Raw genomic sequence first — 19,136 nt, 5'->3', positions numbered from 1 at the left:
ATTAGTGATGTTGCACATCTTTCCATGTCTCTATTGGCCATCTATATGTCCTCTTTTGAGAAGTGACTATTCAGGTCCTTTGCCCATTTTTAATTGGGTTATTATTTTTTTTTTTAGTGTTGAGTTTTGTGAGGTCTTTATAAATTTTGGGTATTTACCCCTTATCAGGTGTATCAATGAAAATGTTCTCCCATCCTGTGGGTCGTCTTTTTATTTTGTTGATGTTTTCCTTTGGATTCCACCAAGAAACTACTAGAACTGATCAATGAATTCAGCAAAGTAGCAGGATGCAAAATTAATATCCAGAAATCAGTTGCATTTTTATGTGCCAATAATGAACTAACAGAAAGGGAAATCAAGAAAACAATCCCATGAACAACTGTTTCAAAAAGAATAAAATACCTGGGAATAAATCTAACCAAGGATGTAAAAGACCTGTACTTAGAAAATTATAAGACACTGAAGAAAGGAATTGAAGAAGATACAAATAAGTGGAAGCACATACCATGTTCATGGATAGGACGAATTAACATCATTAAAATATCCATACTACCCAAAGTAATGTATAGATTCAATGAAGTTACCAAGATTCCAATGACATATTTCACAGAACTAAAACAAATATTTCAAAAATTTACATGTAAGCACAAAAGGTCTCTCATAGCAAAGCGATCCTGAGAAAGAAGAGCAAAGTTGGAGGAATCACAGTACCTAATATGAACCTATACAATAAAAGCATAGTAATCAAAACAGCCTGGTACTGGCATAGAAACAGATACATAGATCAATGGACAGAATAGAGAGCCCAGAAATAAACCTACACCTTTACAGTCAATTAACATTGGATAGAGGAAGCAAGTACATACAATTAGCTAAAGATAGTTTATTCAATAAATGGTGTTGGGAAAATTGGCCAGGTACATATGGAAAAATGAAACTAGATCATCTTCCTACACGACACACAAGAATAAATTAAAAATGGGTTAAACACTTAACTGTTAGACCCAATACAATCAAATCATAGAAGAAAACAAAGGCAGCAAAATCTCAGACAATGCTCATAGCAATATTTTTACTGATGTATCTCCCCGGGCAAGGGAAACAAAAGAAAATATAAAAAAAATGGTACTACATTAAATTAAAAGTTTTTTCACAGCAAAGGAAAACATCAACAAAATAAAAAGACAGGGTGCTATTATTTATGATACACGCTTGTGGCTTTTTCTAAGATTACAGTACATGAGGTAGTGTTCATTACCCCCCTGCTTCTTTTGACTGAATTAGCTAGTAAATTATTTGAAGTTGTCTGTTGAGGCCCTGTGGAAAAATATCAGTGTTAACTTGAAGCAATTGGTTAGTCTGAGTGAATTGGCCACTAAATTCAAACTCCAAATATAATCGCTCAAAAGAAATACACATCTTAATTTACCATCAATCAAGGTTGAGAAAAAAATCTAAGGGTCTGATACATTTTAATTTAGTAGGATTATTGCAATGAATACTATTTGGAATTACTATTTATTGGCTAAAATTTGGAAATGGTTGTCACCCAGAAGTTTTTGTTTTCCCTCCTTTCTTCTCCCCTTCCTTCCTTTCCTTCCCATCCCTACTGCTTAATAGTTTTATGACTTCTTATGGCATTTCATCAGGAATAACTTTTGAATACCCTTTTAAGGAAGTACCCTTTTAAGGAAGGCTTCTTTTTAAAGTAAGATACTCAAGGGAATTAATGATTAATAGAGTTATAGAAGTAAAGTAATTTTTATAATTATTTGCTTAGTTTAAAATGTTTGCCCAGTACCATGCATTTCCACATTAGGTAATTTTTTTTTTGCTAGAGAATACACAACCTCTCATAAATAATTTTTAAAAGTTGTACTGAAACATTTTTCAATTAACAAAGATGCATATTAGAAAATTTAATGCACTGCAAACTAAATATGTATAAGTTGTGCTTGAATTTAAGATTATCTTAACAAAACTTATGCATTTAACTGAGTGGTCACATTGGGAAACCATTTATTTCAGCAATGTTGCCTCTTCTAAAATATTTTTGGACTGTCTTTTTGGAATTAAGAACACATAGCACATTTTTTGGAATATTTTTAGTAGTGGCAGATTTTCTTCTATTAAAGACTCATTTGAATTTTGGAAGTAATCAAAAGTCATGTTTTTAAATCCATTTTATATGGTACATGATTAATTTATGTTATAATGTCTATTATGAAACAAAGCAATGCAAGAAGATAGGATTCTAAAGCAATTTGATTAATTTTCTTGCATGGTTCAAAGTGTATTTAAAATCATATTTTTCAATACAATAAATATTTTGTTTCCTATTTGGCTACTGTTTAATTTACTTTTTCTCTTTAGAGGAAAATGTTCTAGATTTCTCGTAGTCATTTGACTTAACAGCTCTCTTGGAACTTTGGGACCCCTCCACCTCCAACGGACAGAGAGGAAAGCATTGGAAGGCGTTCCAGGGCAGATTTTTAAATCATCTTGTCTCCTTTCTCCACATCACCGAGGTTTGGGTGACAGCAAGTACAGTGAAGAACACAAAGCAAGATAGAAATATGACTTGAATCCCATGTGCCTGAGGTGAAAATTTATCTTTTAAACATGCATCTCTGAGTACTTTACAAGGAACACAGATGAATTTATAAAATGCAATACTTTTCAGAAGTTTGACCAAAAAGCTTCTCTCCCATTTCTCTCAACCCAGAATTTCTCAAAGGGGCACACTTTGCAAAATGCTCCCGACCAGTTGAAAAACATTCAGAGAAGGGTAACTGTCACTTAGAATATAGCTTCTGCTGGACCAGATTTGTCCCCTGCAAATAGAAAGGACTGAGATTTGATACAGAAGTTTCAGAGGAGAATTAATGTTTATTGAGGATGATTTCCATTGCAGACACCATGCTAGGGACTTTGATAATATTAACAATAAAAATAATAACAAAAATTTACCTTAACATTTTAATCTAATTTAATACATATTCCTCCATTAATGAGAGAAATAGTATTCTCCTCATTTTATAGATGGTTAAACTGGTTGAGTCAGTTGACTTGGCTGTGGCCAACTAGTTAGTAAGAATTCCAGCCCACATACTTGTTAAATCAATGTCAGAACATTTTCCCTTACACGGGCTACTTGAGCAAATGAGGCAATCATCAGCCAATCTATCTCATAAGTGATAGTAAAAATAGGCAAAAACACTGTTATGAAAATAGTCTTCAACAAACTAGTACATCAGGTGGTGGAGAACCGGGTAGAGAACCACTGGGCATGGCTGTTCAGGTTGCACGTTGCCCCGCCCAGGAAGCCGAGTGAACGGTGCTCCCTGACGACGTAGTGCAGGGTTCAACAGAGCTGTGTCTGCCCCCGCTCTGGAACCGGTGGACATTGGGAAAGGTACCGCGTACCACAGGACTTTGAATTTTCAGAGGCAAATATCACTTTTGAGTAAGAACTCAGGAAAAAATGATAACTAGTTTTAGGAAAACTATGTCATTCATAAAAAGGCACTGGAAACAGATGTCAGAAATGCGGGTATAGCGTAGCATTGGCCAGAGAGAGATGACACTTCCAGATAAACCAAAAATCTGGCAGAGAGTCAATTTGTAACTTTTGTAACGGTCTTGTTCCTGATATCTGCAGATTCTCCCTACCCCACCCCCCTTTTTTTCCAGCTTCTTTCTTTTCTGTTTCCACTTGAGCTACTACACTCTGCACTGAGCCAGCCCTGTCTGGGGCAGGAAAAGTTATCTGTAGCCTCACACACACCAGTGTCTGAAAGTGATGCTTTGGCCTTCCACCCAGTGTCCAGTGTGCCAGGGATCAGCCTGTGAATCGCAGTGTCTGCCTCCTCCTGCCACATTGGCTTTCACATACAAGGGCTCTCCCTGCCCAGCGTATAAGCTCCTTCTGTGACTGGCATTCTGCTGTTAAAACAGATTACTTACCAGGCTTTATCCTCAGTGGGCTCTTGCCTCACTTCTGCAGGGAACTGGATTATGGTTGTGTGCCTTGTATTGCTGGCCCAGATTTCCACTGTGCACCTTGGAAACCACACAAGCTTTGATGTCAGATCCTCCTAGGTGCAAATTCAAGTCTTGTCATTTACTAGGTAAATGTAACCTAGGACGAGTTACTTAACTCTTCTCATCTATAAAGAGGGCTCATCATATGGCCTCCTTCCCATTAGTGAGATCGTCCATAAGGGCTCTGATTGCTCTTTCCTTTCTTCTCTGAGGAGAACTCATGGGGTGACTATTGGTTAGGATGTTTGCAGTTGCAGAGAATGGTTACTCAACTCAAAGTTATTTAAAAAGTGAGGACACTTATTGGCTCACATAAAATGAAGTCCAGAGGCAGGGCAGCCTCTAGGTTTGTTGATCCTTCTGTTTAATTATGTCATCAACAAGCCAGGTTCCTTCGATCTCTCCATACTGCCATCGACAAAGAAGACTTCACCCCAAGGTGAATTCTTTACTTGATTGTATGGTGGCTTCTCGTAACATTCAGTGTCATAGTCTTCTATTTACTTCTGGGGAAAAGGGGGGAGGGAGGGAGGAAGGGACAGAGGGAGAGAGAGAGAGAGAGAGAATATTTCTCCCTGATCTGTGGAACCCCAGTCCTTCCCAATCAGTTGCTTAGACCAATTTCAGAACATGCTGCACTTACGTTAATAATTATTAATTAGGAGCTGATTGGTCCGTCTCAAAGCTTCTGAACCACCAGTGGCCAATGAATTACTATAATGACTAAGGTCAATATAGGCCATCCCTACTGCACTAGAGGTGTAGGTATCCAGTGAGGAAGAGGTGGGGTGAATATTGAGGAATCAGACTCTACACGGTGAAAAACCCTGGGTTTTGCCTGTATCCCCACTCTGGCAATTACCAGTGCAGTTACCATTTCTGCACTTCAGTTTTTCCATCTAAAAATGAGAGATAAAAATAGTACCTGTCTCATTGGCTGGTTGTAGGGATTCAGTGAAATAAAATTTATGAAGCTCTTAGCACAGAGCCTGGCAGTTGTGTTATTATTATTAACAGTAACAGCTACAAATTCTAGACGGCTTTATTCCTCTACGTGCTTAGAAACAGGGTGCCACTCCCTGCAACATCCAATTGTTACCAGAGTCCTGCATTCCCACCGTGGACCCCTCTGCACTAGGGTGGCTGAATCTGTCTGATTGCTTCATACCCTCTCTGCATCGTGCATCTGACTGTTCAGCTACTCTTGATGGGTTGGCTAGATTAGTCCCTCTCTCCCATCACCTCACCATCCAATCTAGACCTCCCTGGTGACTTAGGGTATTGAGATCACAGTGTGTTTTCTGCTAGAGCACCCTCATGTTCTGATAATTTTCTTAGTCACCAAGAAATGATGAATGACAAGCCTGGGCAACTGGCAGGGCAACCAGGGGCTTTTACCTTATACCATCACTGAATACAAATGCCTTCAGTGATTCTGACTGCTAATGTGCCAACTAGTCAGAACTGAGTATTTCTGTTTGACACCTGTTTTTCAGCTAGGCTTTTTAGCTTGTTTTACGAATATCCCAACCAACATCATTACTGCATTTCTAAGCCTCTCATTTCTTTTTAGAGATAGTGTTGTTAAATATTACACATCCCTGGAAGTTTTAAAATGTCCACATGTTTTATCCCTTCTTACATAGAGTTCTTTCTGTTCTGGTAGGTCATTGTTTTCCAGAAGTATTTTAAGAATCCTACTTTATTTTTCTATTTGCTGTCTTTGATAGCATAAACAATTTTTCCTCCAGTCTACCCAGTTATATTATGAAAGGTGCAATGAATTTTGTAGGTTTACAGAGTTCTCATACTCTAATTAATTAATTAATTAGAAAGAGGGGAAAGGAGGCAGAGAAAGGGGAAGAGAAGCATTGATGTGTGAGAGAAATATTGGTAGGCTGCCTCCTGTATGTGCCCTGACGGGAAACCAAACCTGCAGCCTAAGCATGTGCCCTGCCTGGGAATTGAACCGGCAACCTTTTGCTTTGAGGGACAATGCCCAATGTCAGGGCCAGATTTCTCACATTTTAATTTCTGATCCTTTCTTTCTTTTTCTTGGTCCCCACCATGGAAGCCTGGAAGTGGCATTCAATGTGCAGCCCTTTAAAAAATGGACTATGCCTGGAATCAAAAGATTCCAAGAGGAAGCTGATAACTAGTCTGTTGTGAAAGTCCAGGAAGACCCAAAGGCTACAGTGGCAGTTTCAAGCTGGCATATGGATAGGAGTAGAGGGTGCAAACAGATGGTAACTGGAGTTGGAAGCAAATGTTTTCATTTTCTGAACAGCCAACCCAGCATTGGGCTCCTAGTAGTGACGTATCACGTTACAGTGGGAGAAACTGGAGCGTGGTGGCAGGCTGTGACATCTCCTGAGGAGAGGACCCATGGGCCCCACTCAGGAAGCATTTGGGAAGGTGGCCCTGCCTTCCGTGGGCCACGAGCACAGATGTGCATGCACTGCGGGCCCAGACCCATGTCTGGGAGGGAAACCACACCCAAAGGCTGGGCTCTGCCCTTGGCCATAGATTACATCCAGAAGTGCCAGACCAGTGTTGGAAAGAAAGATGTCTTAAAGGGTGACACACCCTACTTGTGTACATGAAGGAGGAAGAACAAAATTTGGGTGACAGGTACTGCTAAATTACTACAGGACCAGAGAAAGAGGGGATTTTACACATTTTAACATATTGGTAACATAACCTTCCTCAATTTCTACTGTCTTGTGTGGAACTGCCCCCAGGAGTGGGGATGGTGACCTTGAGTCCAGTACTTTCTAGGAGAATCACAGCTGTGTGCTTTGATAAAGAAGAGCCACAGGGCACTGAGTACAGTCAGGGTGGTTGTGTGTGCTTGTGTATGGACGCTGTGTATGGGCACGTGCATGTGTGCAAGCATGCTGATCAGAAGGGGACAGCGTACACGCTGCAGCCCTCTGAGGAGGGAAGCAATACGTCCTCTTCACTGGGCTGTCTTTTAGGCTGTGATGTTTGAGTGCTTCTCTCTTCTTGCAGATTGCATTCTACAGACATTCCAGGACCTTGGTCCCTAGCGATTCTGCCCCGGTATTTGCTTAAACGATTTTGCTGCTTATCTTGCTCGATGGGGATTGTGCTCAGCCCTCCTCTGCTCACATGTGCACCAGGGCTGCGCTTCTGTGACTCTGCCCTCTGGCCACTGCAGAACTTATAAGCCCTCAGGAAAGACTGAAAAAGATGAAAGGATGTGTCTCTGAAGCTGTGAGACTCTGGGGCTTATGGTAGCCAAGCTTGATTTACATTAGAGCTCTGCTGGAATCATTTCCCACTGGCATACTTGGGATGCTGTGGGAGGCTTCCACCACTTTCTTCATTCCCAGTGTAGCTATTTCAGAAAGTTAATTAAGCTGACCACGATATTCTCGTCCTTTAGAACTCAAGGTAGACTTGGAGTTTGCCTTTCAGGAATGACCCACATCCTGGGAACTAGGGAAGGTAAAGCCTCATCTATTTTCATTTTGGTAGGCTCACTTTTTCTTCAGCTTACTTGATAATTAGTAACTTACCTATCCTCTTTTAGATTTATTAATGCACTTATTTTTAAATTGCCTGTTTGTGCACATGACCATGCTAGGCACTTTGAAGAACACTAAGAATTAGAAAGTCCAGTTTTTACCTCAGGGAGTTTGCAGTCTTAGTGGAATTATAAAACAAGAAATAAAAATTGAGGCAACATTTTAGACTCTGTTCAGTTCCAAATGACTGAGAATTTCAGAAGCTTGTGTTCCCTTCCTGGAGTGAGACAGCGTGGTTCGGCACACTGCATTCCGCAACACTGACTGCCTGACCTTGGACGAGACCTCGCCCCTCCTAAGCCTCAATTTTTTTTCTTGCCAAAAGGAGGAAAGTAATATTATAAATCTCTCAGGAGTTGAGAGGATTAAATAATTTCATGTGTAAAAAGCACTTAGCACCATGTCTGGCACATGATGAGTGCTCAGTGACAGCTGTCACGAGCCGACTTTATTTGCTGCTCACCACTGTGAGCGGGTCTGCGAGTGGCCGCGCACAGGCAGGCTGCACGGCCAATGTGACCTGTGGTTTTCAGGCTTTTCAAGGCTGCCTGGGGCGGTGGGTCTGAGACAATGCTTAAACTCCAAGTATCCCTTACCTCGCACCCCCTCCACTCTTTAATCCTTAGAATAAATGCAGCGTTAAGAATCAGAAGTACCATTGACCCAAAGCTTTACCTAATGAAGTTCCCCAGACCCTGGTGAGCACAGCATTGTGGGGGAGGGGCTAGGGTCACAACTAAGGAAGGATGTCCCTTGAAATCAGCACCAACCGCTGCTCACAAGAAGGAGGTGATCAAGAGAAGGACTTCACAAGGGTTCCTGTGTTTTCTTCACCACCTGCTGCCATGTGAAATTTCCTTGTCTGAATGTGGTAGGGAGCTCCTGACTGCAGCTTCAGTTAGCCTCAAGGGGAAGGCCTATGAGGGCAGAGATTTCAAATGCTGACATATGTGATACATGATATATAAATGTAAAATATATGATATCTGTGGTATGTATGTAAGAACACTTTCTATTCCTGTGCTTTAAGACTTTCCTAAAACTCACCACCAGCATCTTGTTCAGAGTTGGGCTTGGTGACTAACAGCCTCACAGGAAGATTGGATTTTTCCGTTAACAAGTTTCCTCCCACTGGGGTTGGGAGGCAGTTTATCACAGGCCAGTGGTTCCCTCCCTTTGCTGCAGGATGCCCCAGCAGCAGGTGGGAAGCTAGACACCTTCGGGAGGCTGATCCTGTTTGAGCCTTTCCTATTGCTCCCCTGAAAGCTGCTGTGGAAAAGAGCCTGATGCCAAGGCTCTCACAGCCTTGCAGGCAGTTTCAGAAATGTCTCTGCCTGTGAAATTGTTTCCAGGTTGCATGGTTTTCCCCAGCTCCTCCCAGGCTGTGAGCACCAATGCCAGGTGGGAGGAGGACACAGCTCTTTCTGCAGGGCCCTTGCCCTCAATTCTAGGGACATTGTGGGGGCTCAGGACCACATTTCCTTCGGATCTGTGCTAATTTTTGAGGGCTGCTTTATTAGCATTCACCCCCAGGCCTCTCATCCCAAGGCCAGAAGGGCATTTAGTATTGTAGAAGACCAGAATACGCCACCACAAATATGCCTTTTGGCATAGGATTATTTTGAGCTGTTTATTATGTGAAATAGCCTACATAAGAGAGGTTCTGAAAACACAATGAAAGTTACCCCTTTGTGCCCTGGCTGGCATAGCTCAGTGGGTTGAGCGCAGGCTGTGAACCAAGCATCGCAGGTTTGATTCCCAGTCAGAGCACATACCTGGGTTGCAGGCCATGACCCCCAGCAACCGCACATTGATGTTTCTCTCTCTCTTTCACCCTCCCTTCCCTCTCTAAAAATAAATAAATAAAATCTTTTAAAAAAAGTTACCCCTTTGTAAAAGATATTTATATTTTTAAAGGAAATCTTCATGTGTGAGGATGTCTCCCTTTGTATACCAGGGACAGAGGAATAACTATTATAATTTCACAAGAGGCTAATTGACAGAGAAGGCACCAATGTATAATTTATTTCTTAGAGAGAGGGGAAGGAAAAGAGAAAGAGAGGGAGAGAAACATTAATGTGTGGTTGCCTCTCATGAGCCCCACATTAGGGCCTGGCCTGTAACCCAGGCATGTGCCCTGACTGGGAATCAAACCTGCAACCTTTTGGTTTGCAGGCTGGCACTCAATCCACTGAACCACACCAGCCAGGGCTAATGGTACATTCTAAACCACCTCCCTGAGTTACTCATTTCCCTGGCTTAGGTACCTCCCATGTACAAATGAGATACACATGTTAGTAAACTGTTTGTTTTCTTCTCATTAATCTGTCTTTTGTTATAGGACCCCCAGCCAAGGGTTTAGAAGGATAGACAGAAAATTATTGTTTCCTCCCCTATGATACCAACATCATGAGGAATCTTCCATTTAGATGTTCAACATGATTTTCAAATGAACTTCTAGGCTGAGATAAGGAGATCTAAGGGTGAGATTGAAACTCAGCCCATATACGGTATATTTGTGTGTGTGTTCGGGTGTGTACCAAACTATTAATTTCTCGTGAGTAGCACAGTTACATTACATTGTGTGGGGGAGGTCAAAGTGTTCAATTGTTCAATGCCAAGAAATCATACCACAACTTTTGCAACCCTGCCTGGGCTTTTTTCCAATATAGTATTTTAAATAGAGTCAGGAGGGCCCAGGACCTCTTTTAAGTTCGAGAGGCCTGGGTGTGCACCAAAAGTTGTAGTGAGCACTAACTATGCTGACTATAAACTAAAAATACGTGGCACCCAGTATTATAAGTACAAGGGTACTTATGACATCAAGAAGACAAATTAATAAAAATTGAAACTGTTTTTGGAAAATCTAGGAGGAACGTTATTGTAAGTATAGATGTTTGGAAATTTCTTCTGGAAAGTGCAGCTCACTCAAGGGTACCCAGGGAGAGTTCTAGTTGTTCCTTGGCATGGACAGACCATTTTAATCTCTTAAAAATCATGTGATTTTTACATTTGTCCATTTCTCACAATTATGTCAGGTGCAATGGATATAAAAGCAATTTGTGCATTGTTTGGTTCTATTAAATGTTAATTACTTTAGTAGCAGACTATACCCAGTGACATAACTGGTACAGAGTGTTAACCTTTGTGCATAGCCAAAAATCTCAGGGACTAGACTTAGAAGTAACTGGAAATCGATGAAGTGTTATCTTCTTATGTCATCCACACTAATGGGGAGGGCCATTTCAGAACAGCTCCCCAAGATGAGAACCTGAGTGTTTGCCCCTTAAGTGCATGGAGCTGAGCATTTGGCTCTGAGAGGTGTTTCGGAAATATTTGAATTGGCCTGAAGTCCCATGTCTGAGGCAGAGCCGAGAGCCCTCGATGTGGACTGTTTGTTGTGGTTGCAGTTGCCAACGCGGCTCTCAAACTTGAAAAGACACGTCAGTAGATGATGATACTATTCTCATCTTCCCTGTGTGCTCAAGCTAAAGGACACCCCGGCCGCCAGCGGGCAGGCTGGCAGCAGATGTGTGTGTCCAGAGTGGGAGGAGAAGGAAAGCAGGGCGCGACACTACCACGGGCGGAAAGCCCCTTGGTGCTTTCCAGAGAGGAGATAAAAAGCCCCTTGAGAAAGCATTGGATCAACCTCACTGGTTAGCTCTGTCAGAGATGCCTTTCACTGAAGGAGGAACTTCTCTTTGTTCAGGAAAACAAGATGTTGAAGTCTCTGGCTCCAGTTGCTGCCTAAGTCAGTCAGTCCCTAAGTATGACCTATTGTGAGCAGACTCCTGTGGGTCTTCTGAAGTGGTCAGTGAGCTGGAACCAAACTTTCAGGAAGATGAGAGACCTAAAGTACAGCCTTATTGAGTGGACTGTAAGATTACATGTTCTGGGAAAAGATATATTGAGCCCATGGATGAGAAAGAATCATTATATAACTGAAGAACCAAAAGAAGTGAATGGAATTGGTTGATGCATCCCATTACAGACATAGTGCCTTCTGGCTGATGTAACTTGTCTTTTCTCTCTTTTTTGGTCTGTCCTGCCCACTGCAGGGTTAGAGTGAAATGTGAGTGGCATGCACTGCGGCATCATGAAAATTAGGACAGAAAACACCTCCTCTCTGAAGGGCTTCTCAGAAGATACAAGTTGCTACAGTTTTGAGATGATGCCAGTTTCACACTTTCTCCCTCCTACTCTCTAACCTTCAACTTGCTAGAGCAACATTCTCTTGACAGTGATCACATAGTAATAATAATAATGAAGATGATAAAAGCAAAGAAACAAGCAAATAATAACAACTTGGGGTTAAAGAAGCCTTGGAACTGAAACAAAAATGTATTAACCTGCAGAATAACTTCAGCTTTGACTCCTTATGAGACACTGTCTTGTAGCAGGACTTTCTCTTTTTTTTTTTTTTTCCCACAGTGTGGAGTTACTAATTATGTAACTTGAGAATTAGACAGTGGGACATGTATCCAGTCTCTGTTACTATCCTACAGTGAAACAGAACACTGAAGTCTAGTACTGAATGTGTCATTTAACTGCTGCATCAGCTTTTTCAAAGGGAAGCATAATTTCTAGGCCTGAATAAGAAGCCACTGAAATCAGAGTTTTCAAAGAACTGTGTGATCACTGCCTAGGTTAAAATGGGTCCTTCTCCTGGTTTTGTTGGTGGTGCTGTTTTCCTTTCCTTTTCATGATGGTGGCTCACGGGCTGTGTGTGCACACGTGTGTGCATGTGTGTGCATTCATTCAGTCACTTGCACTTCTTTGTGGCTTGCTTGTCTAGTCATGGCCTCCTCAGGGTCGCTGTCTACAGCTGCACAGAGAGTGCCCTGCACAAGCCCACCGGATGGGACAGTGGTGCGGTGAAGGAAAGCTGGGTCGTTGCTGTGGTGGAAAGGGGCTCTGCGGGAAGCAGCCTCACAGGCTGCTCTGATCATCCATTCCTCACTGGGCAGGTCATGGTGGGTAGTCATGCCCTACGTATGTAACTTCTTCGATAAAAAGTTCCTCCTGGCTTAAGCAGACCCTGTCCATTGTTTCTGTGCCTCTAGATTAACATACCTTTGAAATGCCTCTTTCAGGCCCCTCGGAAGAAAAACTGCCGTCAAGAGAACCCATAATCTTCACCATGCTGTAATCCAACCCCACCTTACTTTCTCCCACCTTCATGTGATCTTCTTCAATTCACTCCTGATTCCAAAGGCATAAAACAAACTGCAGCACTTTCATTCTCTGGAGCATTTCAGATATCACTTCCCTCCAACTGTCATTAATTTGGCTCATACACAAGCCTATAAAGTTTGTTACAGGTTTGGACGTTTTTTAGGTCAACATTATCAAGTCTACTATGGCCCCTTAACATAGTGATATTGCTTATGGTGACTTATATAATGCTTATGTTGACTTGTGGTGGGGTTACATCCTGATAAACCCTTATAAACTGTGAATATTGAAAATTGAAAATGCATTTAATACACCTAACTCACTGAACAGCATAGCCTACCTTAAATGTGCTCAGGACACTTACATTAGCCTACAGTTGAGCAATTATCTTGAGTTTCTTCTCAAGGATAATTGCCTTCTTCTTCTCCCCAGAAGCAGGAGATAGAAATGAGTGTTTTGTAGACACAATGCGATGAGAAAACACAAAGCATGACGTTCAACAAGTGCTGGCAGCCCAGTGAACGGTGGAGTGTGGGTTGTTTACCCCCATCCCCCATCACCACGAGCGAGCATCACGCAGTCCAGGGGAAAAAACAAAATCCCAAATCCCAAGGACAGTTACTACTGAATATGTGTTGCTTTCACACCATTGTAAATTTGAAAAATCTTAAATTGGATCATCTGGAGTTGGAAATGACTGTATCAGAAAAAAAAAAGCTACCTACCCTCCTTTCTCCTGTGATCATGGGAAGTAGGTTAAGCAGGGACAGAATTGTAGATAAAGTCGAAGGGATTGGTATGGGGAGGGAGGAATCCTTTTATCATTGGTGGTGGCCTTGACCCTGACAAAGAATCAGTGGCAGTGGCTTGGGGACTTAGGTAAGCCGGACAGTCTCTCTGCCCTGGCTGACTGTGCAGGGGTGTCCCAGGCAGCAATGAAATTGGGACGGAGCTCTGGGGCTGCCCTCCCACTCCTGTGTCATCCTAGCTCTGCCTTCTTCTCTGGCCATGAACCCTTGGTTTAGGCAATGCCACGTCCACCCTCTGAGAGGGAGAGGGTGGTGAGGGGGACTGAAGACACTCACTCTCTGCATTAACTTTGAATTTTCTGCACTTAAGGTTTTCCCAAACTTTTTATAACCTTACACATTCTGCTAGAATTTGGGGTGGCAACAGAGATTCTAATCTGATCCTATTTTAATTGTTCTGGAGGGTTGCCCAGGCACCAGTACTTTTAAAAAGCTCTCAGTTGATAGTAACCTGTCTCGAGTGCTGAGAAAGTCCATGGTGGAGGTGGAGAGTGATCTGGAGTGGGGATCCTGGTGGCCCATCCGGGGCTCTTCACTTCCTGTGTTCATCCCACACCTTCCCCAAGCTTCACGGGGCATCTTTCATCGGGGCCACTTTTGAGGCTGGAGACCTCCCTTAGCAACCAGAAAAATATGTGTGGGAGAAGGCAGCCTGCTTGGCTGTGTGGCTATCTTTACATGACCGAGGGCTTCTTCTTACAGAACATACAAGCCAGTCTCTTCTTCCATTTTAGTCGGTGGCATCTGGTGTGTCCCTGCCTTTAAGGATCTTGTGTGGTCTGTGTCCGGACCTTAGAGGATTCAACTGTTGTCTGGATTGCAATCTCAATGGTAGCACCCGCTCTTTGCAGAATGCTAGATTCAGGCTATCCATGAAAGCCGCAGGGGAGTAGAACTTACAGAGAGAACCACTAGAGAACAGAGTTTTGCTAATGCAAGGAGCAACAGTAGAAGTTACATTACTGAAACAAATGAAAATTTGGGGATCTATGGGTGTCCATCTTCCGACTAGAATGCTGGGGATTGATGATTGAGAAGTCGACGCCAGGTTACACACTGAGCGTCTGAGGGATCTGTGCGAGATGCCAGCAGACGAGGACATCTGGATTCAGTATCCGCGGCTCCAGAGGCCTGCGCATCACCCAGCGCCGCGGAGGGCAGCCTCCTTGGCCCTCTGGGGCTCTGCTCCATCTGTGTGCTCTGTCAGAGATAATGAAATCAGACAGGCCCTCAGAGACTTCTTTTCTCTCCTCACCAATTTTTAATAAAACTCTTTGAACAACAGAGCTGGGCATCTCTGAAGCCTGAAATTAAAGCGATAAGATGGAAGATTACTCACTTGTCAGTCTGCACCAAACTGCATCACCCATACGAATTCCAGGGGAGTTTTTCTAAATCCGCCGACAATGTGGGGCTCTCCATCTGGAGTCCTTTCTCTCTTATTTTCATAGGAAGAAAATAAGCACCAAGGACGAGAAAAGAGACACTTCATTCTCTGCCACGAACATTCTCTGCCGTGAATCAAGCCCTCAATTGGGTTTTCTCAGAGAGGAATTTTTGGAGATTGGTTTTTGAATTAGAAAGTGTCCTCAATTCAGACTTTCTGAGACAAAATGTAATCACAGCTGTTCATTCGGTCACTGCCACTCATTCCTCTGGCCGCTGCAGGCTGCTGGATGCCCACATGTATCTTGTCCCTTTGGTCTCCATGCCCACCCTCTGTTGCGTCCTGCTGACTGAACAACAGCACCCCTGACCTCGTGGAACACACAGGCCAGACGGCACGGCCAGCAACAGACAGACACCTAAGTCCTGTCATGGAGTGTGACAGGTAGTGTTCCATACCAAGAGAAAAAATAGAACACACCGTGGGGCAGGGGATTAGGGAGGACCAGGGGTGTTTTAGAGAGGGGGCCTGGGAGAGGCCTCTGAGCCCCAGGCTGTAAATTCAGTGTCTGTGTAAGCTGGCCTCCCTCTCAAGACAAAAATCTTGGCAGTAATTCTGCAAGTAATATCATTCAGTTTTCAATAAAAGAGACTTTATTTAGCCATGGCGAAAATTGAAGAAAGAATTAGCGGCTCTCTCTTTTTCCCTCCCCTTCCCCTTCTTTCCCATTTTTTCCCTTCCCTCCACCCGCCCTCTCCCCACCTGCTTTCTTCTCCTCTTTCTCTCTGCTGTCTTTTTTCTCATCTTGGCCACCTACTCACACCCAGGAAGAAAATCAAATATTTCGATTCCTTTATAAATTGGAGGCTATTCTTAGAGCCATAAGCTCTCCCGACACCAATAGGGAAGCTTGCTGCAGCTAACCACTGCTACCCTGCCCCTTCCTGCTGGGTCCCCAGTAATGTGGATCTTCCAGCTGCTGTCTTGGGGCACTGGCCCAGACTCCTGTGACATGTATTTAAAAACCATGAGCCTCCAGCTGAAAATGCCTAGAGACAAAAATGTACTGTGAATCTGGGTTCTGTACTAATGTCATATTGTTTTTCACGTGAAGGCATTGACACCAGATGAGGTACCAATGGTGTAACACAACCATTTGCTTTAGAATAGAGTTGCAGTCTTTTCATGGACATGTATTCAGGACGGTGTGGGCCAGTGTCCTGGCAGGAAATCCAGTTCCACTCAAGTGGTTTAAGTGAAGAGAAAGCAGTGAACCAGCTATTGGGAGCAGTGTGGGTGAGGGAAGGGAATGAACAGCACAGTGAAGCATCATCCAGAGATTAGCAGGAGCAAAGAGTCATTATCACTCCCAGGGCTGAAAGGCAAGGGGAAGGTGATTTGTTTTCAGAGCCCACTGAGATATGGAGTCCTGGAGGCAGTGACCAGGCAGGATGCTGCCTGTTGGCGATAAGGAGAGGTGAAGGGACAGAGCAGAGAAATTCCTAAGCGAGCAGGCTTGGGTCTCTAACCCAAGCAGGAGGCAGCTAGCTGTCCACAAGCACAGACAGCTTGCCCCTGGGTACAGAACAGGGAAGAGAGAGGAACCTGAGGAAGGCAAATGCAGTGTCTTGGGCACAATGACCATGCCTAACATTCCGCCGCTCATCAGGTGCTTTGTCTGGATCTGAGTCCACAGTGGCTACTACAGCAATGCATTCTTCCTTCCTTCCTTCAGCTGTAACAGCCACATATTGAACAATGTCACATGTGGTCAATGGTCTCCCTGATCAAAGTGCTAAGGTGACCTAATTCAATCCCAGCTTTTAATCTATCCCATTTTTATCAGTCGGCCTGTAGAGACTTGGTCTGACCACTTGTGTCCTAGCTCTGGTCTCTTCCTTCTCCAAGTCCCCTTTTTTGTGCTTTAAGATAAAAGATCATTTTGAAAGAATTTAATTATTTCCTTTCTAAGTAAACTGAGAAGAATTTCCTCTTCTATTCAATTTTTAGGGCTGTCTATAATTTTCTCATTCCTTTCTAATAAATCATAGAGAAATTTAGGGCTTAAAAGTCATCCGATGGTATTTTCCTGCAGTAGGAGCCGTGGAGATGAAAACACAGCTATCTGGGGGGCCCCTTGTCACAGGCTGGTGCTGGCCGAAGCCTTTGCAATGATTGCATTTGCTGGCTCTGGCTACAATTATTTCATGGGTTACATTACAGGCCGTAGCCATTTCTTTATTGACTGAAATAGTTTCCTTGCCCTTGGCTGAGAGGAATTTTTTTGCCATAAAAAAGACAACCCTTGAGAACTTCGCCAAAGGCACACATTCACACAATCCTACCCAATAAATCTGTGTTTAAAAAATGTAATGGATCAGCTGATGTTTCCTGTGAAAATGGTTGTTGCCTACACCTTCACCCACTTTGAAGAAACACATCTTTCTGGTGCTTCCTAGACAAAACTTCTCCTTTTGTTGTGTTGCATATGTGAACAGAGAGAAACCACCTTTAAACTGTTATCGATCCATGGGCTTTACCAATGCAAAGCCCTGCAAAGGGCATGTCAGCTCATCTTAAGCTGAACAGCATTACTAATTAGACCTGGGATTTAGGCTCCTACTCATTGGACAGCCCTTCATAAGTCTCTCCAACTAACCCTCTTTGGAGCCAGAGACTAAGGAAGGCATGCATGAAAAATAAAAAAAAAAAACCCTCATCAATATTAAGTGATATTTTATTGAGGTCCTTGAGGCCCTACTATGGCATGGGAATCATGTCATCTCTATTTGTAAGTCTGAAAAGTTTGGGTGGTCAGCCTTGAAGAGAGGGTCTCCACTACAAAAATATTTCTTCAGCCCATTCCATATTAAATATAATTGACCTCCTTTTTTTTTACCTCCATCCCCACCCAAAGTGATCAGGTAAGAATCCAGGGTGGATATTTTCATTTATGTGCTAAGGATGCCAGAATCTAAAAAACCTACTGGCATGGTAGCCAAAAGCAGAAGGAAGAGAATCCATCCAAAGCACAGCTGCTGAAATCGTGTTCCTTGTGGGCTGTTTTACTAGCAACAGTCTGTTTCCGGGCCTGAGGTCTGACACGGAACCTCAGACTTGTCTTCCCCTGCCTGGCTCTCTCTGTGCGAGCCTAGAGTGGGGAATGCGGCATCAGGGCCAGGGTCCCAGTCCTCTGTAACTCGGTGGGTAGCTCATCATCTAGGTTGGTGGCAGGAGGTAGTTACTTTCTTGGGTATAAACAGAGAGGAAGATCCTGCTGGTCCCTGACCCAGAGATGAAAGAAAAGAGCATTCCTACCTGGCATATTCTGGGATGTGGATCAACCCAGGTCCCTGGTGATGCAGACATTTTCGAACTTCAAGAGGCTGATGCTGTGAGAGCCTCCTGAGTTGCTAAGATGATGTGCAGACACCCAGCAGGTATCTGGAGATCAGCATCGGCATCTCTTGGAAGATAAAGCCGCAGTTATTGTTAGAGCTCTGTTTAGAAATTGCTGACATTTCACCTGGAAATCAGATCACATTCTTTCCCTGCTAACATCCCTTGCATGCTTTCCTACTGAAATTAGAATAAAAATCTCACCTTCTCTGTGGCTTATCGTGATCCCTCCTTGCTGACCAATCTCAGTTCCCTCTCCCCGTGTTTTACCAGGTTCAAGCCGTGCTTGGGGTTGTTTCCGTGCCTCCAACATCTGAAACCAGTTCTTCTGTTGGAGCTTTTGCAAGACTCAGCCTCTCTTCACTCAAAATGTCCTCTTCTCAGAGAGGTCTTTCTCCTCAGGCCACACTTACTAAAGTAGCGCCCCTCACACAAGTTCTCTTACCCACCATCTCACCCTATTCCTTTCCTTCATGGCTTTGATGATGATCAGTTTTGTTCTGTTTTTGTTTTGGTCTGTTTGCTCCACTCAAAGCTCCAAAGGGTGGGAACTGGTCTTGGTCACCACAGTATCTTCTTCAGCAAGAACAGAGAAGGGCATGTTGCAGAATTCAAAACGTAATTGTCGAATGAAGTGAATCCTATTGGTTAATATTAACTTCCAATGTAACTCATTTGTGAATATGAGCATGTGAGGGTCATGGTCCACTTTCTCTTAGGACCTAACACTACTGAGACGCAAAGCATCAAAGCAGAACTAACTTTTGCTGT

General features: G+C 43.3%; 1 long non-coding RNA gene across 1 annotated transcript; it reads right to left on the bottom strand.

Moving 5' to 3' along the window:
* Positions 1–14,249: 14,249 nt before the first annotated feature.
* Positions 14,250–18,927, bottom strand: LOC123813015. The gene is made up of 3 exons (XR_006784642.1): positions 18,570–18,927; positions 18,285–18,432; positions 14,250–14,883 (listed from the first exon to the last, which is right to left on the bottom strand). It is a non-coding gene; the product is annotated as an uncharacterized LOC123813015 (long non-coding RNA).
* Between the last annotated feature and the right edge of the window lie 209 nt (positions 18,928–19,136).

The sequence above is a fragment of the Phyllostomus hastatus genome, unplaced genomic scaffold (assembly GCF_019186645.2).
Source record: "Phyllostomus hastatus isolate PE091 unplaced genomic scaffold, TTU_PhHast_1.1 phas_scaffold_93, whole genome shotgun sequence".
Classification (NCBI taxonomy): Eukaryota; Metazoa; Chordata; class Mammalia; order Chiroptera; family Phyllostomidae; genus Phyllostomus; species Phyllostomus hastatus.
This window is presented reverse-complemented; position numbering and strand designations above follow the sequence as displayed.